Below are 25,813 nucleotides of genomic sequence, written 5' to 3'. Positions count from 1 at the left end.
TATTATTATTAATAATAATAATAATAATGATAATAAATGTATTTATTTTGTATAGGTTTAGGGTGTTTAGTTATTTATTATTATTATTTCATTTTTTTAAGTGTTAGGGGTTATTTACTTATTTATTACCTAGTATTCAGTTATTGAATCTATTATTTATGATTATTTTTATTTATTTGTGTATTTGGTTTACATGTATTTATTAATTTATTATTATTATTAATATTATGCACAGGACACAGGCAACTAAACTCTGTTACACAAGAGCTGTCATAATGCAAAAAATAATGATAATAATAATAAACACCCAAACCCAAAAATAAATATTATTATTAATAATAATAAATGTATTTATTTTGTGTTAGGTTTAGGGTGTTTAGTTAATTGTTATTTTTTTTTTAAGTATTAGGGGTTAGAGGTTATTTATTTATTTATAGATACTTATGTTTATTTATTGAATTTATTATTTATTTATGATTATTTTTAATTATTTGTGTATTTGGTTTACATGTATTTATTCATTTATTATTATTATTATTATTATGCACAGGACACAGGCAACTAAACTCTGTTATACAAGAGCTGTCATAATGGAAAAAAATAATTATTATAATAATAAACACCCAAACCCAAAAATAAATATTATTATTGTTATTATTATTAATAATAATAATAATAATAATAAATGTATTTATTTTGTGTTAGGGTTAGGGTGTTTAGTTAATTATTATTATTTTTTTTTTTTAAGTATTAGGGATTAGAGGTTATTTATTTATTTATAGATACTTGTGTTTATTTATTTAATTTATTATTTATTTATGATTATTTTTAATTATTTGTGTATTTGGTTTACATGTATTTATTCATTTATTATTATTATTATTATTATTATTATTATTATTATTATTATTATGCACAGGACACAGAGAACTAAACTCTGTTATACAAGAGCTGTCATAATGGAAAAAATAATTATTATTATAATAATAAACAGGACACAGAGAACTAAACTCTGTTATACAAGAGCTGTCATAATGGAAAAAATAATTATTATTATAATAATAAACACCCAAACCCAAAAATAAATATTATTATTATTATTGTTATTATTATTATAATTATTAATAATAATAATAAATTTATTTATTTTGTGTTAGGGTTAGGGTGTTTAGTTAATTATTTTTTTTAAGTATTAGGGATTAGAGGTTATTTATTGATTTATTAATACTTGTGTTTATTTATTGAATTTAGTATTTATAATTTTTTATTTATTTGTGTATTTGTTTTACATGTATCTATTCATTTATTATTATTATTATTATGCACAAGACACAGGCAACTAAACTCTGTTATACAAGAGCTGTCATAATGGAAAAAAAATAATAATAATAATAAACACCCAAACCCAAAAATAAATATTATTATTATTATTATTATTATTATTAATAATAATAATAATAATAATAATAATAAATGTATTCATTTTGTGTCAGGGTTAGGGTGTTTAGTTAATTATTATTATTTTATTTTTTTTAAGTATTAGGGGTTAGAGATTATTTATTAATACTTGTGTTTATTTATTGAATTTAGTATTTATTTATGATTATTTTTATTTATTTGTGTATTTGTTTTACATGTAGTTATTTTATTCATCATTATTATTATTATTATTATTATTAGTAGTAGTAGACGTAGTAGCAGTAGTAGTAGTATTAACAACCTAACAAAACAAAACAAAAATAATTTTAAATAACCCTAACCCCAACTCCTAATCCAAACCCTAACCTAACCTTAACTCTAACCCCTTACACTAATGAAAAAAAAAAAACAATAATAATAATAATCATAAATTAATAATAAAAATAAAAAAAAGAAAAGCTAATGGAAAAGCTAAAAAAATCTGAAATACCTAGCAACAAATGATGTAACAGATACGTTTTTTTTCTATTGGCTAAAAAAAAAAAAAAACACCAAAGCTCACAATCACGCAATAAAAACGCACCAAAATCGTGCAAAAAAAAAAAAAAAAAAAACCCCGCTTAAAGATGTTAAGCCCCGTACACACGTACCGATCGTCGGCCGACGGAACGTCCTACAAATGTTCGCGGCTGGTGTGTTTGTTGTTTGTCTGTTGAAAAGTGCTCTAAACTTGCCCAGGACATTTGTCTTCCGACAGAAAATGACGTCACTACGTTCCACGCACGTTCGCCGCTACAAAAGAGGAAGTGAGTGTTTGGCCGTGACCCTTCTGGGCATCTCGCGCTGATTTCGGTAGCATTTGTTTGGTTGACGACATTTCGCTATTTTCCGAGACATCGTTCGAGAATTTATTATGGCGACCGTGAATTCGTCCGTTGCTGTCGTTAGTGTTGGAGTTTTGGCTCTGAGACGACGTACGAGCAATAGGAAGAAGAAGCGGACCTCCTGGACGAAAAATTGGTTGCTTAACCGTGATCAATTTTCTCATATGTCCTTGCTGAGGGAGCTCCAGGAAAATAATCCTGATGACTTCAGGAATTATTTGAGGATGACGGATCCCATCTTTTACCGTCTTCTTGCCCTGGTGTCCCCCTATATTCTGAAGCAGGATACTTGTATGCGGCTTGCAATTACTCCTGAGCAAAGGTTAATTGCGACGTTGAGGTATCTTGCAACAGGGAGAAGCCTGCAGGATCTGAAGTTCACCACAGGCATCTCCCCCCAAGCACTTGGTATCATCATCCCTGAGACCTGCTCTGCCATCATCAAGGTCTTGCAGAAGGACTATATCAAGGTATGTTTGATTTTTTACATTACATTACATGTATTACTAGTTTCACCTGAATTATGATGTTTTTGGATGTACAGCAATTGACACAGGCCATTATTTGTAAACTACCCTCTGTCCGCATGCACATAGTAGTAAAGATGTAGATTATCTTTAACCATTTGTAAAATTACCCACTAACCACCCCACCATTCTCTCCTATGTGTCCCTAAACGCATTGCCTGTTAACAGTATGTCGAATTTATCTAATTTTATTGCTTTCCCTCAAACAATTATTCCTTGGCCAATGTTTTAGTACCTAGTTAATGATTTATCTAAAATACATCAGTCCATCCATTCCCACCTATGATTCTGTATGTTTATGTAATGATGTTAAAACCTTCACTGACCACAAGCCCTTATTGATGTATAAATGCCCAGTTTTACTTACCCATCCCCCACCCACATGCTAAATCTCAAAGTCAGCATATACCAAAGCTCAAGTTCAGAGGTCTTCAAACTATGGCCCACCAGTTGTTCACGAACTTCAATTTCCATCATGCCTAGTCATGTCTGTGAATGTCAGAGAATTACAAGGCCTCATGGGATGTGTAGTTCTGCAACAGCTGGATGGCCGTAGTTTGTAAATCTCAGCTCTAGCTGGTGAGTATAATGGGCCATACACACTAGAAGATTGTCAGAACAATTTATCCTTCCGATTTACCAAAACCAAATAATATAAGGTCCAACAAACACTTTCAAATCCTATGCAATCTGGTAGGCCCTTGCACTACATAGAAAAGGTAAATCTGCACGAAAAAGTCTTCAGAGAATCTTCTAGTGTGTATGGCCCTTTACAATATAAGAACAATAGGAGGTTGAAAATAAATGTATGTAGATGTTACATCCCCATATCCAAACCTTTGCCTTCCTGTTGTATATTTTTTTAGCAAGTTGCATAAGCATTTAACAGACAACTGTGTGTGTAATTAATAATGTGATGTGCTCAAGCACTAATTTTATTTTTTTTATTTTTTCCCCACAGTTTCCTTCAAACGCAGAGCAATGGCTGGAGATTTCTGATCAATTTCTGGAGAAGTGGAATTTTCCCAATTGTGGGGGTGCTATTGATGGGAAGCACGTCCGCATTGTCCCCCCTCCGAATTCCGGCACATTTTTTTATAATTATAAAGGTTTTTTTAGTATAGTCATGCTAGCCATAGTTAATGCAAACTATGAGTTTATTTTTTTGGATATTGGCAAAAATGGCCGCAATTCGGATGGGGGAGTTATTGATCAGACGGAGTTCGCTCGTCGTCTAAAGAACGGCACTCTGAACCTGCCATCCAGGGAGCAAACTGTTGAGGGTATGAGCTTTGTGTTTATCGCAGATGAGGCTTTTGCGCTTGGGGAGCATCTCATGAAGCCCTACCCTCAGAGGAACCTCACCCCAGACCAAAGGATTTACAACTACCGGTTGTCCAGAGCTCGCAGAGTTGTGGAGAATGCCTTCGGGATAATGGCCAACCGGTTCCGGATATTCCTGACGTCCATAAACCTGGCACTGTACAAAGTGGATAATGTGGTCTTGTGTTGCTGCATTTTGCACAACTTCCTACGCAGGAATGCACAAAATTATGTATTGCAGCAACTGGATACTGACCCTGCTATGCCAGGTACAAGTGGAGAGGCCCAACCTTCTAACCAAGTGGAGTCCATGCCGTCAATGGAAGTTGGACGGTCAGCATTGGCATCACACAGGGCCCGTCAGATCCGCCAGGAATATCTGGACTATTTCGTGGGGAGAGGAGCTGTGTCCTGGCAGCAATCACTGTCACACACCCATTAATCTTGTTAAAGATTGGACACACAAGATAAATGTCAGAGATATATTATTTTTCAACACATTAAAAAAAAATTGCAATGATTCTGTATTGTGGATTATAATCATTTGGGCACATATGCCAAACACAATTATTTGGGTTAATCATGTGTTATATATGTGTGACTTTGGAAGGGTTAATACATTCATCAGTGTGTTTCTTGACTGTAGTCTCTCACCAGCTGATCCAAAGTGATGATGGCCATGTGTTATTTTTTAGCCAGTGGTGTAAATACAAGGGCCTTCTGCACCCCACAAAATGTACACAAACCCTGTCACATTGAGAACTAGGTCACACCCAAGGTTCATCTAATGTCACCTTACATTGGTGTTCATTGTCCAGAAGTTGCCCATACTATATATTTCATATAATACATTAGGGTATTAACAAAGTACCTACACCTGTTATGTTGTGTTCATTTATGACATCCTTCTCACTGCCCACCAATGTTAGGATATGTCAGTGTTATGTGAAACTTGATCATTGTTCATCTCAAAGTGTTATATATATAGGTAATGGAAAGTGAACTAGAGCAACGAACAAGCAATACACTATAGATTACACTGATCTCCCTACACTGATTGCTACTGGCAATATCAATGCCATATTGAATCCTAGGACTGCTAGTACCTTGAGTGTTGAGTCACACTTATGCGATGCGGGAAGTCTGCGACTTTGCAGCCTTCCAGCATTGCATAAGGGTGACCCGCCACTTACTTTTTGCACAGGATTGTATTCCACAAGTGTTAAGCACTGTGCGATCCAATCCAGATACATCAGAAATAAAGGGTCATGTGCGACTTGTATGCGTGTTCAGTGCGAATGTAGCCATACAAAGTGTATGTCTCAATTCACACTGCACATCTGATGGCATGTAATATCGTAGCGCACTGCTCCTTTATTACATGCGATCAGATGTTCATGCGAAAATCAGCTATACAGTTTGTATGGCTCAATTCGCACTGCACTCGCACAAAAGTCGCACATGATGCATTTATTCAGCCGCATCAGGATAGGATCGCACAATCGTTCAAACTTGTGTGATCCGATCCTGTGTGAAATGTCAGATCGCACTGTGATATGCGTTAAAACTGGGGGTATCTTTAACATTTCATTGACACCTCCAGCAACTCGCATATGGCAGTGTCCAAAATGCTTTCATTAACATGTAAATATGGGAATAGGACAGCCATCATACATTTAGTGCTTCTTTACACAGCTTTAGACCTCGACCCCCCAACGAAAGTCTAATAAAGAATTGAACACACATTGTTGAATGTAAAAACGTTTTAGTATCAAACATTCACAGGGTTAGGGTTAGGGTTAGGGTTAGGGTGTTGTAAAGTGCTTTTCCCAAACTTGGGTACACTCTTTAACATCTGAGTGTAATTAAAATGCCATAAAACATTATAAAAAATTTGTAACATCAGGAACATCCCAATACAAACATTAAAAACGTAGTAAAATTGTGGCTTAAAATTTGCCAATCATGTCCACAAAATTGCGCATTTTGATTTGTAATGCCGTTGCAGTCTCCTTTATTTGTTCCAGGTCTGCGCAGCATTGGAGAGCCTCACGGGTCAATTTGGCTAATGTGCAACTATGTAAAACATGGTCTGTAAAAAATAAAAAAAAATGAGTCAATGTGAATCACCTACATGAGGTCATAATAATAGAGAAACATTTGGTGTCCAGGTAATCTTAAATTCCTCTCGAGTTAATACCTACCCTGTTCTTATGCTCTTTTGCCCTAGGCTCTTCTTCTTCCTCCTGTCCTCCTCCGATGCTGTTGCTGATGATTCTGCCGGTCTCCTGAGCTTACTATAGATTTATTAGGGGTGTGAACGCATGATGACGTCATTGTGAGGGCATGGTCGTAATGTATATATATTAAGATGCAGAGACCAGAGACGGGCAGAATGCACGGCAACAGCATCGGAGGAGGACAGGAGGAAGAAGAAGAGCCTAGGGCAAAAGAGCAGACAACATAAGAGCAGAAGATTGGACAGCAGAAGAGTGGAGAGGAGAAGATCCAAAGAGCAGAGTGGAGAAGACCGGATGAAGATCTTTAAGAACATTTCATAAACGTCTCCTGTCGTTATTCACATACACTTCCATTTATGTGGTTAATGTGTAGGGGTACTGTGTACCCCATACCCATTCACATAGGGATTGGGGTCTGGGATCTGGGGGCCACCCTTTGTTAAAGGTTGCTTCCAAAGTCCTAGGAACCCCCTGGCCGCATGACCCCCCAAAACCACCAGACAGGGTTGTGGGGATGAGGCTCTTGTCCTCCTCTACATGGGAGTAAGGTGCTTTTGGGTGTGCGGTGCAGAGGCCCCCTGGCTCAAAGCAACAAAACCCCCCCATGTTGAGGGCATGTGTCCTGCTGTGGTCCAGGGGGTGTTTGGTCCGCTTGCTCGTTCTCTTTCCTGGCCTGACAAGCTGCATGCTTGTATAAGGGTCTGGTAGGGGTTTTGGGGGTAACCCACGCTGTCTTTTTGTTGTGGGCATACCCTCAAACTCAATACCACACACAAAAGGCCTGGTTGTGAACTTGGGGGGACACCCACGGTGGGTTGTTCAATTTTTTGGTGTAGTTCCCCCTCAAAAATCTTCACAACGCAAGTGGCCCCGCAAGTCAGAGCATCCTGATCCGACTTACGGTGCGACTTCCATTCAAATAAAGAGGCTCCCATAGGGAACTAGTGTTGTAAATTGGAGGCTAAAAATAACACTGATAAAAATCATTCTGCAAAAACCTACGTGGGCACACAATTGGCTCTTGGACACTTGGTCCTGGTTCCTCCACAGTTTCGGAACTGGCTTCCATGCTGCTTGGCAAGTTGCCAGGAGATCGGGCTTCTGACCTGGCTGGGGATGCCACATCCTGGCATGATGCAACATCTGCAATGTAAATTTGTAAGGGAATACAAGAATATAAGGTTAAACAATCATTGCAAATACACATATTTCTATGATCCCACTACACAAAAATCTGTGACTACCAACCTTCTTGTTGCTCTGGTGTCTCATCACTTGTTGGCTCCACCAGGATTATTTCCGGAATAATGTCTTCATCTACATAATACAAAACATTGGCCATATCATAAAAGTCACAAGAGGTACATTTGTTAGGACATGGTGCCCTGCTTGATAGCTCTTTTAGTAACAAATATGAAGACATGTACATGGTTATCTACGAAAAATATGGTACATTAATGTTTGACAGTGCATAGGAACCAATTACCTTTAGTGGAATCTGTGCCACCTTCTGTGCCCATGTCCTCATCTTGTTCGGCAACTGCCGATGGAGCTGCCAGACCTCTCCTCCTCCTTTCCCATAGTTTGGCACGGAGTTTACGTTTTTCTCCTATTTAAAGGTTTGAATAATAATCTGTGATTAATAGGAATGTTTGCTGAGAAGATTCGTGCAGGAAAGAACGTTCGTTGCAACACAATACATATATTTTTAACTATGGCTTCCTGACTTTTAATGTCATATACTAAAACATCAACAATAGATCGATCAAATCACGACATGACAACTAAAATGAGTAATCTAACTTTTTACATAGACATTATAATCTAGACATGTTAATACAACATACACAAAATTATAAAAAACATATTGCATGATTAAAAAAATAAAGAAAAAATAAAACTTACTTTTTTTCAAAATCCGATGGATTTGGGAAAGCTGATCCTGCTCACGGTGTTTGAGGTCAGACCACCGTTTCCGAATCTGATCTTTCGATCGCTCGACACCGAATTTTTTGACCAAACAGGCCACCACCTTGTCCATGATGCCATCTTTCCTGGCATTGGGCCGCTCGTAATTAGCCAACTTGCCATCATAATCCATTTTTTCTAAAATGGAGACCATCTCCACCATTTCTGGCTTTGACATGGGTGTAGCCCTTGATTTTCTGGTGGCCCAATCACTTCGGCCCCCACTTGATGAACTCTGAGATCTTTCAGACATTCTTCTTGATTAAAAGATTGTTCCTCTGCTTCAGGTGTGAGTGTCGCATGTAGGCCTGATCTTCGGCACGTACACACCCCTGCACAAGCCCGCCACTGGAGGAGGAGTTGACGCCTGCGCTGTATTTAAAGGACGCCAGATCGTTCGGCCGACGATTCGCTAGCGGACATATCGAGAGTTGGAGCACGATCGAGCGGCGAATCACGACTTTTCCCCACAAACAAAGGTACGACTCTTTTAATAGAAAGTGTGTGTTTTGGGCCCTATACAGCTTTTATTAGGAATATCTTTATTATGTGCCAAAATACATGCTCTTTTAATATGTTTTGTGTTGTTTTGTGTCTTGCAGGCATATACTGTCCTGCAATATGGTGGACAATTTCACCACCCACAACTTTCTCATCAGTTTCATTGATGAATTCAGGCAACTGCCCTGTTTGTGGCAAGTCAAGTCCGCAGATTATAAAAATAGAAAACTCAGAAAACAGGCCATGGAACATTTGGTGGCCTTCTACAAGCCCGTCTGTCCTGGGGCAAATTTTGATTATATCCGCAAAAAAATAAACAGTATTCGCACTGCCTACAGGCGGGAGTTAAAAAAATAGAAGATTCCACCCAGTCTGGAGCAGGGGCACGGAATGTATATGTACCACGGCTGTGGTACTTTGATAACATGCGGTTCCTGGCAGACACCATGGAATCCAGGCCGTCAATTTCTACGCTGCCTTCGACTTCGGCAGAGGGCTCAGTGTCTGTAGATCCAAGCCAGGATGAGGATTTCCTGGAGGAGAGTTTTACTCAGGTATGGCATTTCACAATATATTGTCTGCTAAAATGTAATCATGTAACAAAATTATAATCTAAACCATAATTGACCCTTTAGGTAAACGGGCATAGCAAGGGGTTGGCATGACAGGCAACCGCCAGGGGCGCAGGCCAAGGGGGGTGGGTCACAAAAACATTGGCATTGTTTTATTGTTTATTTTAACAATCCACTCAGCCTGCACACCCCAGAACCCCCAGTTTGCAGGCGGATTCATGCAGGTGTAAAACATTGAGAGCAGCTTCATGCAGGTGTAAAACATTGAGAGCTGCTTCATGCAGGTGTAAAACATTGAGAGCTGCTTCATGCAGGTGTAAAACATTGAGAGCAGCTGAGCCAAAAGACCAGGAGACTGAGACTGCCTCTCACTGCATCCCCAGCACACCTCTGGTCTTACAAACACTGCTGCATCCCCAGCACACCTCTGGTCCTAACAAACACTGCTGTAGCCTCAGCATTCCTCTGGCTCAACCTTTTTTAATACAAAACTAACAGCTCCTGCAAATGATCCATCCATCCTTGCTTCCATGTCTCTGGTCTCTCACTCTGGGTCAGCAAGGCAGGTGGCTTCCTTATTCATGTTTCCCTGCACTGCTTCACCCTCAATGCCCTACATCAAGTCCTCTGCAAGTTCAGGCCCCTCTCTCTCTGCAACCCCCTCCTCTCTCTCTCACACCCCCTCTTTCTCTCCCTCTCTCTATCTCTCAACCCTCTCTTTCTTTTTCACACCTGAGACAATGATTGCCCACTAGAGAGCTCTACACTGGGCAAACAAGGGGCAAATTAGAAACTTTTAATGCCCTTTAATTTTTTTTTGGGGGGGTGGGTTACAGTTTTACATTGATCTTGGGGGGGGGGGGGGTTGTTGCCAAATACAGCTCCTCAACAAGGGCACTGGAGACCCTAGATACGCCACTGTATGTAAAGTCTGCTATTTGTTCACAATAATATAACAAACATGACTTTTTATATACACTATAACATTCTAATCAATTGTTCATTTCATCAACAGGGAAGTGTCACTGAGGAGGAGCCAGGTTGCAGCCAGGAGCCTGGGGAGCCTGCGGAGCCTGAGGAGCCTGTGGAACTATTTCCACCACCACCTCCTCCTGCCAAACGGAGGCAAAAGAGGAAGCACGTGGATGACATCACCGACGAGTTTATCCAGGAGGCCACCATAGCCCTACGTCGGAAACCGGAGGCCAATGAGTCCTTCGGCAACATGACGGCAAAAATTTTAGATAAGGTGGACCTCAGGCAGTGTCAGTATGCCAGAAAAATCATCCTCGATGTGCTGCAAAAGGCTGAAAACGGCATACTTAATGAGCACAGCCATGCATGCCAGGAGCACCCGTGCCCTCCACCTCCACCTCCACAACACCCACCACCTCGCCAAATGCCACATGGCCAGTGGCAATATGGCCAGCAGGATCCAAACCTGCCCTCATGGCAACCTGATTTCAGTTACCAGCAACTTTAATTTTTGTAACCCCCTATTATTTATTTTACCCCTGTTTGCCAGTTTCTAGTTTAATTTTGTCCAAATGGACCTTTTTTATGTTTAGTTATACGGAAAGTATTGATGTTTGCTTTGTTTTTTTTTTGCTGAGATCCAAAAAATAAAGAAAATTGAAAATAAAAAATGGCCTATCTGAATTTGTTAACATGTTTAATATTGTGCATAACCTGAAAAATATGTTTTAGACATTAATTCATACAAGAATAAAGGGTCATATCAATAGTTAGATCTTTGGTGTGAAAATACAAAAATAATGGTGAAGAGTTCAAATTATTTAATTCTAAAATTTGATAGAACAGATAGAATAGACAAACATTATCTTCATCATAACAGAACACATGCCTTTTTATTAGAAAAGTATGGCATTATGAGCAGCATCTTCCTTCTTCTCACATTTATCAAGATGAGCATGTGCTCCGCATTTCACCTATTTCTTGGACTTCCGCGAGCCGAAAGTTCTTTCTGAATAAAATGTTGAGTTTACTAGAGAAAATTCTTCCGGGAACTCATTTGGTTTGATCATGCGTGTTGGGATTTGTAGCTGTGTGTCGGCAGAATTGTGTACTGACAGGCGAACAATCGTCCGTTCTGGTGTCGGCATACAAATATTTTCATGTTTGCAAGAAAGACTTTTGTCCGCGGATTGTGCGCAGACATCTGTCGGAGGCACCATACTAACACGCGTACAATCGGCAGATCCTTCGTCCACCGACGTTTGTATGCCGACGATCGGTACGTGTGTACGGGCCTTTACACTCAGGTGTGAATGCAACCTGTATGACCTCTTCCTGAAAAGCAGGCTTGCACATTTTCTGCATCATCGCCTCCTAGTGGACAGGATTACATAAAGGTTGCCCATCTGCACAGGACACGGGGCAAACTAAACTCTGTTATGCAAGAACTGCCATAGATAGAAGCAGATCTCCCCGCCAGGCTATCGCTGAGCAGAAAAGTCCACTCCACCCAATAATAAAATATATAAAAAGACAACTGCAGTTGAGTTTTACATTAAAACTGCGGGAAATGTTCTTTATTTATTACCACAGGAAAAACACGTCCCCTGTAATCCTGACATTGTGTAGAGCTCTTTCATTGTACTTATCTTAGGTGAGGAAAAAGATTCAGGTTTTCCAGTGTTGGACCCAGTATAGTGTCATTTCCTCTGCTAACATGTTCAACTTATGACCCGGATGGCACATAGTGGCCCCATGAATACTCTCCCCTGGAATGATGGTAGGAGGCCAAAACAAGCATGAGTAGCAGCAGAAACATTCTTCAAACAGACTGATCTAAAGAAAAGGAATGACTTAAAAATAGAATAACGGCAAGTTCTGTAACAGCTTACAACAGCCAGTGGCTAAGACATGCTTGCTGACATGTGATTCCCATCAGAGCGAAAGAACTTGATATCTGATTAAAAATGCGTTATGAAAGTGTTGAGATGGAAATGAATTCTTCTGTTAATTAGAAGACTGCAATTATAACTAATAGAAAGAAAAGCTGGAGCCAATATCGCACAGAGAGAAGAAAACTGTTTAACCGCTTCTGGACCGGAAGGATTTGCCCCCTTAATGACCAGGCCATATTTTGCGATTCAGCACTGCGTTACTTTAACTGACAATTGGGCGTGGCTTGCAGCTGATGTAGACGGACGTGCTGTGCGTTCTCTCCGCCACTGATCCTGACATTTATTCTGCTCCCTGCAGAATCCGATACCATCCATTGTTTCTACTTACCTCCCCGATCTCCTGTACCTTCCACTAGCTGCTGGCTGTGTTTCCCGGCTTGGAGAGATGACTCGGAGGGGTAAAGACACACCGGTACTTGCGGACCCTGCGATCCAAGATGGCACCCGACCGCCCCGCTCCGCCAGGGAGGCCGCGATGAAGCTCTTTAGCAAACCGTCTTCTAAGGAGACCCCACAGAAGTCTCGCCCTGGCCCTGAGTATCCCAGTGCTCTGTCGGTGGGGATGGATGACCCTTGGCCTGCGGATGCGGCCTCCAACGCCTCCTGGGATACAGTGAGTACTAGGCCTGAGTCGGACTTTAACTGACAATTGCGCGGTCGTGCGACGCTGTACCTAAATAAAATTGATGTCCTTTTTTTTCCCACAAATAGAGCTTACTTTTGGTGGTATTTGATCACCTGTGCGATTTTTATTTTTTGCGCTATAAACAAAAAAAGAGCGACAATTCTGAAAAAAAAAAAAACAATATTTTTAACTTTCTGCTATATAATATTCCCAAAAAAAAATCTTTAAATCTAAATTTTTTAACATTTAATGCCAATTTGTTTTCTGCTACATATTTTTGGTAAATAAAAATCACAATACGCGTATTTTGATTGGTTTGCGCTAAAGTTATCGCGTCTACTAACTACGGGAAAGATTTTTTTTTCATTTTTATTGTTTTTTTTTTTTTACCAGTAATGGCGGCGATCTGCGATTTTTAGCAGGACTGCGACATTGCGGCGGACAGATCGGACCCCTAATTGACATTTTTGACACTTTTGGGGGGACCAGTGACATTACTACAGTAATCAGTGATAAAAATATGCACTGTTACTAGAATAATGACACTGGAAGGGAAGGGGTTAACAGGTTAACACTGTGGGTGATCAAGGGGTTAGATGTGAGGCTAGGGCAGTGATGGCGAACCTTGGCACCCCAGATGTTTTGGAACTATATTTCCCATGACGCTCATGCTCTCTGTAGTGTAGTGGAGCATCATGGGAAATGTAGTTCCAAAACAACTGGGGTGCCAAGGTTCGCCATCACTGGGCTAGGGGAGTGATTCTAACTGTATGGGGGTTGGGCTTGTGAAATTATCATAGAGACCCGTGATCCTATAGAGAAGGATCACTGCTGCATTATAGTTGCGTTCTTGCTGCATTTCAAAGGGGAGGTACGTTTTTGGTGCTGATTTTTTAACTGACTTAAAATACACTGATCAGGATTTTTAACACTACAAAAGAAGTGCAGCAGACCAATGTGAAGACATACATGGAATTTAAAGGTTTTTTTTTTTTTTGGAAACAAATTTAAAGGGATACGTTTTTCTTGAACTTTTCTTGTGCTAAAGATGTCAATAATGGCCAAAAATAAATTCATATTTATTTAAATTAATTATATTAATTAAAAAGTTGAATACAATACAATTATATATAAAAATATATATATTTTTTGACAACTGTCATTTTCGGTTTCGGCCAAGTGCATCCTGAATTTTCAGTTTCGGTACCAAAATTTTCATTCGGTGCACCTCTAGTAATAAGTAACTAATGTGCTTTGGCCACAAGGTGAAAGAATTATTCTAAAACAGAAGCACAAAACATGATAGCATAGTGTCGAATTTCGAAAAGTGGTTACACAGATGGTGAATAGTTACTACAAAGAAGGAAACTTTGGGTAAAAATAAAAAATGTAACCACTTAAAGCGGAGTTCCACCCAAAATTGGAACTTCCGCTTTAGGGAGTCCTGACCCCCTGACATGCCACATTTGGCATGTCATTTTTTTGGGGGGGGGAGCGGGTACCTAGTTTTGACAGGTACCCGCTCCCACTTCCGCTCGGAGCGCCGCGGCGCCCTGAACGGAAGTTCTCCTTTCCCCCTCCCTCCCTGCAATCTTCTGGGACATGTCAGAGGTCCCAGAAGATTGCCGGCCAATCAAGACGCGCAGCGCGACTCGCGCATGCGCAGTGGGTACCCGGCTGTGAAGCCGCAAACTGTCACAGCCGGGTGCCCACAGCAGTGATGCCGGCGCCGAGGGAGAGGATCGAGGCTTCGGGCGGCCGCATTGCTGGACCCATTGGACAGGTGAGTAAATGGCTGGAACTCCGCTTTAAGCCCCGGAAGATTTTACCCCCTTCCTGACCAGGGGATATTTTGCGATTCGGCACTGCGTGACTTTAACGGACAATTGCGCGGTTGTGCGACGCTGTACCTAAACGAATTTGACGTCCTTTTTTTCCCACAAACAGAGCTTTCTTTTGGTGGTATTTGATCACCTGTGCGATTTTTTTGGTCATGCGCTATAAACAAAAAAAGAGCGACAATTTTGCAAAAATAACAATATTTTTCACATTTTTTTATATGAAATTCCCCCAAAAAAAATGTAAAAATCAAAATTTTTTAACATTTTCGGGCCAATTTGTTTTATGCTACATATGTTTGGTAAAAAAAAATCGCAAAATGCGTATTTTGATTGGTTTGCACAAAAGTTATCGTGTTTACTAACAAAGGGAAAGATTTTTGTAATTTTTGTTGTTTTTTTTTTAACGCGTAATAGCGGCGATCTGCGATTTATTTTTTTTTTGCGCGACTGCGACATTGGGGCGGACAGATCGGACCCTTGACTGACATTTTTGACACTTTTGGGGTTACCAGTGACATTTCTACAGTAATCAGTGCTATACATATGCACTGTTACTGTAAAATGACACTGGTAGTGAAGGGGTTAACTTATTTTGAGAGGGAGGGGCTGTGTGTGTCCCTAGGGGCGTGATTCTAACTGTGATTGGCTGTGGCTTGAGCCGTAGGAACAATGATCAACGGTCCTACATAGTAGAACCGTATGATCACTGTTTCTACACAGGGGAGAATGACAGGCGGCTTGTTTACACTAGCCGCCTGCCTTTCTCCCTCTCCACCGACGATCGCCGAGTGACCGGCGGACATTGGGTCCGCCGGTCACACGCGCGGGGGGGGGTCCGTGACCGCGCGGGAGCGTGCCTCCGGCGGCGCGCGCTCGCTTGCTCCCCAGAGCCTTACAGGCTAGTGACGTACCGGTATGTCACTTTGACTGTGAGGAGCTGACCGCCGCAGTATATGTACTTGCGGCGGTCGGCAAGTGGTTAAAAAATGGGGCAACAACATTTTATACCATACCTCAACAAAAAATTTAATTGTGAAAGGGCTCTAGTCAATGGAAGGTGCCTTTTTGGAGCGTTTTTGAAAAACTGCACCAAGGATGCAGCATGCAGGACACCCGCAGCATGAACAGTCACAGGATTTTAGTGATGCACTATAATTTCGGCCTCTGAAAATTATCGGCTGAAAATAGGGTTATCAGTGTTTTGCCGATAGAAAAAAAAAAAAAGTGCCAATAATGGCCGCCAAAATTGAGCACAATTACGCTTATGGTGTGGTTTTTTAGGTCATGTGACTCATTAAAAATGCAACACAGGTAAGTTTTTGATGCATTCTTGCTGCGTTTTTTAATGCATTTCAATAGGAAGGTGCGTTACAACTACGGTATGCAGAATACCATCTCTGAACACACAACACATTGAACCCTGAAGCAGATGGGTTACAGCATCAGAAGACCACACCGGGTGCCACTCCCTCAGCTAAGAATGGGAAACTAAAGCTACAATTTGCACAGGCTCGCCAAAATTGGAAAAAAGAAGATTGGAAAAACGTTGCCTGGTCTCAATTTCAGATGGTAGGGTTAGAATTTGGCATAAAAAACATGAAAGCATGGATCCATCCTGCCTTGTATCACCGGTTCAGGCTGCTTGTGGTGGTGTAATGGTGTGGGGAATATTTTCTTGGCACACTTCGGACCCCTTAGTACCCATTGAGAATCGTTTTAACGCCACGGCCTACCTGAGTATTGTTTCTGACCATCTCCATCCCTTTATGACTACAGTGTCCCCATCTTCTGATGGCTTCTTCCAGCAGGATAATGCACCATGTCACAAAGCTCCAATCATCTCACCACTGGTTTCTTCAACATGACAATGAGGTCACTGTACTCCAATGGCCTCCACTCTCACCACATCTCATCCAATAGAGCACCTTTGGGATGTGGTGGAATGGGAGAATCGCATCAGGGATGTGCAGCCGACAAATCTGCAGCAACTGTGTGATGCTATCATGTCTCTACGGAGCAAAATCTCTGAGGAATGTTTCCAACACCTTGTTGTATCTATGCCACCAAGAATGAAGAGAGTTCTGAAGGCAAAAGGGGGTCCAACCTGGTACTAGCAAGGTGTACCTAATAAAGTGGCCGGTGAGTGTATATGTGTTAACCACTTGCTGACCGCCGCACGACTATCTACGTCGGCGGTCAGCCCCTCACAGGCAAACTAACGTAGGGCTACGTTGCTTGCTTGTGAGGGTCTAGGGAGCGAGCGCGCGCCCCCGGGGGCGCGCTCCCGCGTGGTCACGGACCCCCCCGCGCGTGTGACCAGCGGACCCGATGTCCGCCGGTCACTCGGCGATCGGCGGGGGAGAGGGAGAATGTCAGGCAGCTTGTGTAAACAAACTGCCTGTCATTCTCCTCGCTGCAAAGACACTGATAAAACGGATCTGGTATGTAGATCCGTTGATCAGTGTCCTTACAGCTAGAGCCACAGCCAATCACAGTAGAAACCACGCCCCTAGGGACACACACAGCCCCTCCCTTCCAAATAAAGTTAACCCCTTCACTACCAGTGTATTTTTACAGTAACAGTGCATATGTATAGCACTGATTACTGTAGAAATGTCACTGGTAACCCCAAAAGTGTCAGTCAAGGGTCCGATCTGTCCGCCGCAATGTCGCAGTACCGCAAAAAAAATCGCAGATCGCCGCCATTACGCGTTAAAAAAAAAAAACAACAAAAATGACAAAAATCTTTCCCTTTGTTAGTAAACGCGATAACTTTTGCGCAAACCAATCAAAATACGCTTTTTGCGATTTTTTTTACCAAACATAGGTAGCATAAAACAAATTGGCCGAAAATTTTTAAAAATTTTGATTTTTACATTTTTTTTTGGGGGAATTTCATATAAAAAAATGTGAAAAATATTGCTATTTTTGCAAAATTGACGCTCTTTTTTTGTTTATAGCGCGTGATCAAAAAATCGCACAGGTGATCAAATACCACCAAAAGAAAGCTCTGTTTGTGGGAAAAAAAGGACGTCAAATTCGTTTAGGTACAGCGTCGCACGACCGCGCAATTGTGCGTTAAATTCACGCAGTGCCGAATCGCAAAATACCCCCTGGTCGGAATGGGGGTAAAATCTTCCGGGGCTTAAGTGGTTAACCACTTTACCACCGGAGGATTTTGCTGTCTTACGTCCAGGCCACTTTTTGCGATTCAGCGCTGTGCGAATTTAACTGACAATTGCGCGGTCGTGCGACGCCGTACCCAAACTAAATTTACGTCCTTTTTTCCCCACAAACAGAGCTTTCTTTTGGTGGTATTTGATCACCTGTGCGATTTTTACTTTTTGCGCTAAAAACAAAAAAAGAGCGTTTATTTTGAAAAAATAACAATACTTTTAACATTTTTTTACATGAAATTCCCCCCAAAAAAATTTGGCTAATTTGTTTTCTGCTACCTATGTTTGGTAAAAAAAAATCATAATAAGCGTATTTTGATTGGTTTGCGCAAAAGTTATTGCGTTTACTAACTAAGGGAAAGATTTCTGTCATTTTTGTTTTTTTTTTTAACGCGTAATGGCGGCGATCTGCGATTTTTTTTTTTGCGGGAATGCGACATTGCGGCGGACAGATCGGACCCTTGACTGACATTTTTGACACTTTTGGGGGTACCAGTGACATTACTACAGTAATCAGTGCTAGAAATATGCACTGTTACTGTAAAAATGACACTGGCAGGGAAGGGGTTAATTTTATTGGAAAGGGAGGGGTTAATGTATGCCTGGTGCTTACTAACGTGCGTGTGGGGGGGGGGGTGACTGAGTGACACAGGGACAGATCGCAGTGTTCAGCTATGCTGAATCCTGCAATCTGTCACTCCTTGTCACTGAGGAGATCCGCCCGCTCTGTTTACACAAGCGGGCAGATCTCCAAACTAGATTCCCCGACGATCGGGGAAGAGCGGCGGCGATCGCCTGGCCCGACTCCCGCTGTGACTGAAAACAGCGGGAGCGAGCCTCCGGCGGCGCGCGTGCGCCGCCCACAAGGGGAGGAGTCCAGCGACGTAGGTCTACGTCGCTGGACGATAACGAGCCACATTGCTGCAGTAGCAGTAGCAGCAATGTGAGCGGAGGAAAAGAGGTTAAAGTGGAGTTCCACCCTAAATTTATACTTACCTCCATCTTCTCGCTCCGGGTCATCTGAAAAACAAATGGATAATCGCAATTTTTTATTTTTTTTACTTACCTCGTTAAGAAGATAATATACTTACCTTACTTCCTCTTCCTCCCCTCGGCGGCCATGGCCCGTCGTCACTTCCTGGCTTGCAATGATTCCTGGGAGCTGAACGTCATCGCTCCCAGGAATCAATGCGCCTGCACCGGCCCCGACGTCAGTTCCGGTGCAGGCGCCGTCATACCTTGCTAAACAGCTTCTGGGCATGCCCAGAAGCTGTGCAGGGATGACGCTGAGACACTGGAAGTGACGGCGGGGCCGGTGCAGTGCATCGTGGGACCGAAGAAGACGGAAAAGGACACAGAAGAGGATCGCGCTGGCTTCAAGCTGCCCACACCTGAGATGGCAGCGCTGGAGAATACATTTTCAAGGTAAATATTTCTTCTTGCAGGTAAGTGCAACCCGGGACAGATTAGAGGCTATCCATTGTGGAATGCACTACCGGGGGTATTTTTATAAAAAAAAAAACGTTCACTGGGTGGAACTCCGCTTTAACCATTTAAGGAACGAGCCCATTTTTGACACATTTTGTTCACAAGTTAAAATCAGTATTTTTTGCTAGAAAACTACTTAGAACCCCCAAACATTATATATATATATATATATATATATATATATATATATATTTTTAGCAAAGACTCTGGAGAATAAAATGGCAGTCATTGCAATATTTTTTGTCACGCAGTATTTGCGCAGCGGTCTTTCAAACCCCATTTTTTTGGAAAAATTACATTTCACTGCATTAACAAAAAAACTAAACAGTAAAGTTAGACCATTATTTTTTGTATATTGCGAAAGATGAAAGTAAATAGATACCCAACATGTTACGGATTAAAATTGCACACACCCGCGGAATGGCGACAAACTACGGTCAATAAAAATCTCCATAGGCCACGCTTTAAAATGTTTTAACGGTTACCAGTTTAGAGTTAGAGAGTAGCTCTTTTTTATTCAATTATTTCTCTCGCTCTGGCGATACCTCACGTGTGGTTTGAACAGCGATTTCATTTGCGGGCGCGACTTCCGTATACGCTTTCTTTCGTGTGCGAGCTCACAGCGACGGAGGCGGCTAAAAATATTTTAATTTTTTTTTCCTATTTATTTTTTTAATTTTAGCATAGGTTTTAAAAAAAAAAAAAAAATCTGATCACTTTTATTGCTGTCACAAGCAATGTAAACATCCCTTGTGACAGCAATAGGCAGTGACAGGTACTCTTTATGGAGGGATCGGGGGTCTAAGACCCCAGACCCCTCCACTGCACTTCCATGTATTCAAAATGCCGAAAACTGCATTTTTGAATACTGTCACTTTTTAAATTTGGCGCCCGAGTAAACCGGACATGACGTCATGGACGCCGCCCCCGGGTTACGTCATCGGTGACCCGATCGAAGCTGCATCCGGGTTTTATCGGGACTCTAACCAGCCAGCAGACGTGCCGGCTGGTTGCTCGGGTCTCCCGGTGGGATGGGAGACCCGGGCAGAGCCGCGGAAGGCGGCAGGAGGGGGGGCATCCCCTCCCGCTCGCCGGGGTAACGGTCGATCGGCTCCCGAGCCACGTCAGTCGTTATCGCCTGAAAGCTGACCGCCGGCTCTAAAAAATGGTACTGGGATGATGCCTCTAGCTGCAGGCATCACCCCGGAACAACCACTTAAATGCAGCCGACGTAGACCTACGTTGGTTTGCGTTAAGTGGGTAAGCGTCTAAATTTCCACTACGAATGCTTCTTTTGGGGTCAAGAACTAAAATGATTGAAACCAGAGACTTCTAAAGAAATAATATTCTCAGAAAGACTTCAGTTATGGATACTCTTTGCCATTTAGTATATCACCCATATTCCATAACACAATGCGAACTGAGTGTTCTAACGCCCTATAAAGAAAGACAAAAATTGTAAAATGTTATTTTTCAGAATTGTATACAATTGTCCTATGTGTTTGATTAAACCAGAGTTATCCTTTAATTCATCCAAGCCCAGCTCAAAATAAATAGAGAAAAAAAAACAGATCAGGCTAGAGATGCGGAGTGCTGCTTACCCTGAGAATTCGATTATGACAGCCGCGATCCTATTAATTTGATGTACAAGGCAGACAATTTATGGCGCAGTAGATTTCTCTGTGTTTGACATCACTTGATGGACTTGTTTTGTTTTCCAGCTCATTAACTGTTGATGTGTGCAGCTGGTTAATCTACGTTCCAGTAAACCATGAGGTAATCTTTTATTCCTCTCTGAATTTCCATAAGCCTTGCAGAAGATGGTACATGGAAGAAGGCCGCTTTATAGTGGCACTTTTGTCTGGATCGCAGATGTCTGCAGAAAGTTGCGCAGCTCACAGAATGCAGTATTGTCAGTTATTCTCTGTAGCTTGTGTGTTCTTCATCGATTTATGTAAATAGGCACGGCAAAAATGTCATTTAGCTGCAGTACGGGCCTCTGGTGCTTTGGTTTCCTGCACGCCATGCCAGTTTTTGTACATGCTAAGAAACAAAAATAATCATGAGCAATATCTGATATACTGTCTGGGATTAAAAGTACCATTTCAGTCTTTGCAGGTGACACTAAACCAGGGGTGTCAAACTCAATTTCATTGCGGGTCGCATTAGCACTGTGGTCGCCCTCAGAGGGCTGGTTTTATCTGTAGTCCACCACCATCAGAAGTCAACAGTCCCCCCACCCTCCCTTACATTACAGTGCATCCCCCTTACCATGTGCTGCTTTTGTTTGGGAAGAAGCTCGAGGCGAAGATGGGATGCAGAAACTGCAGGGTCTGAAGGTGGACCAGAGGAGGGCTGGAGTCAACTTCTGGAGTTTGATGAATGCTGAGACCAGTGGAGGCAGAGACAAGGGGGTGCTGCGGCTGAACAGAGGTGCAAAATCTGTAGGAGGAGTTGTGTCCTCCTCTCTGCTGCCAACTGCTGAGATGGGAGGTGGAGGGGGGGGGGTGGCATAGACAAGCTTCTTTGCGGCTGCATGGGGAAGCACAGGATCTGGCAAAGGAGTTCTGTCCTCTGTTGTGTCTGCTGAGACAAGGGGGGGACAGAGATGAGGGAGGTGCAGCAGCTGCAGTAGAGGTGCAAGGGCCACATGAAATGGTCCAGAGTGCCGGATTAGGCCCATGGGCCTTGTGTTTGACACATGTGCACTAAGTTTTGCAGTGGAATAACTTCCTTACAGGATGTCTCCAACTTACAAGCCGACGTCAATGCATTGGGCGATTATGTGGCACGTGAGGTTTAATGTTGATAAATGTAAAGTTATACACTTGGGGGCAAAGAATATGCATGCATCATACATACTAGGGGGTATAGAACTGGGGGAATCCATAGCAGAGAAGGATCTGGGTGTTCTGGTAGATCCTAAGCTTGATAAAAACATGCAATGCCAAGCTGTGGTTTCCAAAGCGAGCAAAGTCCTTTCTTGTATAGAGAGATATAACTTTGCCCCTGTACAAATCATTAGTAAGACCTCATCTGGGATGTGCAGTTCAGTTTTGGGCACTAGTTCTCAAAAAGGATATCAAGGAACTGGAGAAAGTGCACAGAAGAGCAACCAAACTGATAAGAGGCATGGAGGAGCTCAGCTATGAGGAAAGATTAGAGGAACTGAATGTATTCTCTCTTGATAAGAGGAGATTAAGGGGGGATATGATCAACATATAAAAAATACAGTTATTCAATTTAAGGTCATCACAGAGGACAAGGGGGGCACTCTTTACATCTGTGGGAAAAGAGATTTTGTCTCCAAATACGGAAAGGTTTCATTAAAGTAAGAGATGTGAAAATGTGGAACACTGTTGACTCCCTCCAGAGGTGGTTTTGGCCAGCTCAGTAGATTGCTTCTGAAAAAGACTTGGATTCTTTCCTAGGTGTACATAATATAACTGGGTACTAATATTTATAGGTAAAGTTGATCCAGGGAATATAAAATTGCCTCTGGGGGGATCAGGAAGGAATTGTTTCCCCTGCTAGAGCAAATTGGATCATGCTTTGCTGGGGTTTTTCGCCTTCCTCTGGATCAACTGTGGGTATAGAATTGTGTATACAGTATTCCCCCGCTCCATCGTGGTTCAGTTTTTGCGGTCCCGGTAATTTGTGTTTTTTTTTGTAATGTTATTTTACTATATAAATCATTAAAAATTAAATATTTTTGTGTTTTCCATAGTTCTTGCTCTGTCTCTTAGTATCTTTTATGTGTTTAAATGAGTTTCTATTGTTTTAAAAGTGTGTTTAAAGACCTTAAAATGCTTTTACACGTACAGTGACAGTAAAAAAAACATGCCTACAATGCATTTTAATAGGGTTTTTCTATTTCGCGGAATTTCACTTTTTGCGGCTGGGTCCGGAACGTAACCCCCGCAATGGAGGGGGGTTTACTGTATGGGATTGTATGGTTGTGTTTTCTTTATTTTGTTGGTTGAGCTAGATTGAAATCTTTGCAAATTTATTAAAAATAAAAAACAAAAAGAATTCCATGTACATACAGTACATATTCACAGCCTTTGCTCAATACTTTGTTGAAGCACCTTTGGCATCAATTACAGCCTCAAGTCTTGTTTGAGTATGATGCTACAAGCTGGGCACACCTATTTTTGGGCAGTTTCTCCCATTCTTCTTTGCAGGAAATCTCAAATTCCATCAGGTTGGATGGGGAGCGTTGGTGCACAGTCATTTTCAGATCTCTCCAGAGATGTTCAATTGGGTTAAAGTTTGGGCTATGGCTGGGCCACAGTCTCAAGGACATTCACAGAGTTGACCTGTAGCCACTCCTTTGTTATCTTGGCTGTGTGCTTAGATTCCTTGTTCTGTTGGAAGATGAACCTTTGCCCCAGTCTGAGGTCCAGAGCATTCTGGAGCAGGTTTTTGTCAAGGAAATCTCTGTACATTGCTGCATTCAATCTTTGTTTTAATAGACCAGAGAATTTTGTTTCTCATGGCCTGAGAGTCCTTCAGGTGCCTTTTGGCAAACTCCAAAAGGAGTGGCTGAGGAGTGGCTTCCATCTGGCCACTCTACCATACAGGCCTGATTGGTGGAGTGCTGCAGAGATGGTTGTTCTTCTGGAAGGTTCTCCTCTCTCCATAGAGAAACGCTGGAGCTCTGTCAGAGTGACCATCGGGTTCTTGGTCACCTCCCTAACTAAAGCCCTTTCCCCCCGATCGCTCAGTTTGGCCGGGCGGCCAGCACTAGGAAGAGTCCTGGTGATTGCAAACTTCTTCCATTTACGGATGATGGAGGCCACTATGCTCACGGGGACCTTCAATACTGCAGAAATGTTTCTGTACCTTCCCCAGATCTTTGCCTCAATACAATCCTGTCTCGGAGGTCTACAGACAATTCCTTGGACTTTGTGGCTTGGTTTGTTCTTTGACATGCACTGCTAACTGTGGGACCTTATATAGACAGGTGTGTGCCTTTCCAAATCATGTCCAATCAACTGAATTTACCACAGGTTGACTCCAATCAAGTTGTAGAAACATCTCAAGGATGATCAGTGGAAAAAGGATGTACCTGAGCTCAATTTTGAGTGTCATGGCAAAGGCTGTGATACTTACGAGGTGTAGACCCCATAAAGGATCCCGAAGAGGGACCTCTTCGGGATCCTTTATGGGGTCTACACCTCGTAAGATTACCAACAAGCATTTTTTCGATTGTTGTTATATTATTTTTGTATATATGTTTTTACAGACATGCATATGCGCATCTATCTCTGAAGAAGCGAGCAGCTTGCTCGTGAAACGCGTCAAGTTATTAAGATGCTTTTTTACAATTATGTAACAATAAAACTACAAATTTCAACATTGTGCCTATACCATTGTTTGGTCTGGTATATGTTTTATGTACTGTGTATATGATGATTCCTTTCACTTAGCAATAAATTGATACTTAATTTAGTCTAACCTAGTGGCCACTTGTGTTCGCCTCATCTAAATTCCCAGGGCAACTTCCCCTTTTGTGTATATATCATTTAGGGATGGAGGCGTATCACTTTAGGAATTACCGGACCTTTTTTTATTGTTGGCTAAAAAAGATTTGGCCATACTTCTCCTTTAACAGCAAATCAAAATCGCAAAATAGTGCTCACACTGTTATTGTCACAAAAAAAAAACCTTACTTAACCTCCCTGGCGGTATGATTCTTTCCGATTTTAGGTGCTGAAAGCGGTACAATTATTTTGCATGTAATTCTTAAGAATGAGCAGCCCAAACCAACTATTTACATATGATTTTTTTTTACTGTGCGTTCTTCTTTATAACATCTCGGGTATGATAAAGTTTGAAACACAAAATCATAAATTTTAATATAATAAATAAGTATAAATAAGTTAAAGTATGCATGTATGTGTATATATATATATATATATATATATATAATGTGTGTGTGTGTGTGTATATATATATATATATATATATATATATACACACACATTATATATATATATATATATATATATATATATATATATATATATATGTATATGTGTGTGTGTGTGTGTTTGTATGTGTATAAATATATATATATATACATACAAAGTACAGTAAAACTGCAGGAAAGGGCACTGGGGGGCAAACTAATTTGAATTTATTTTATTTTGCAATGTATCAGTGTGTTTGGTGTATTTTACTATTTGAATTTGCCGCCGGCTCCACCCCACTGCGAGCGTCACATCGCAGCAGATGGAAACCAGGGCACAGAGCATCGGGAGGAAGATCCCGGTCGCCGCACACCGCCGGGATACATCGCTGGATCCCGGGGACA

This window comes from Pelophylax lessonae (genome assembly GCF_965119305.1).
Source record: "Pelophylax lessonae genome assembly, chromosome: 8".
Taxonomy (NCBI): Eukaryota; Metazoa; Chordata; class Amphibia; order Anura; family Ranidae; genus Pelophylax; species Pelophylax lessonae.
The sequence above is the reverse complement of the archived record's forward strand: the minus strand, read 5'-3'. Positions refer to the sequence as shown.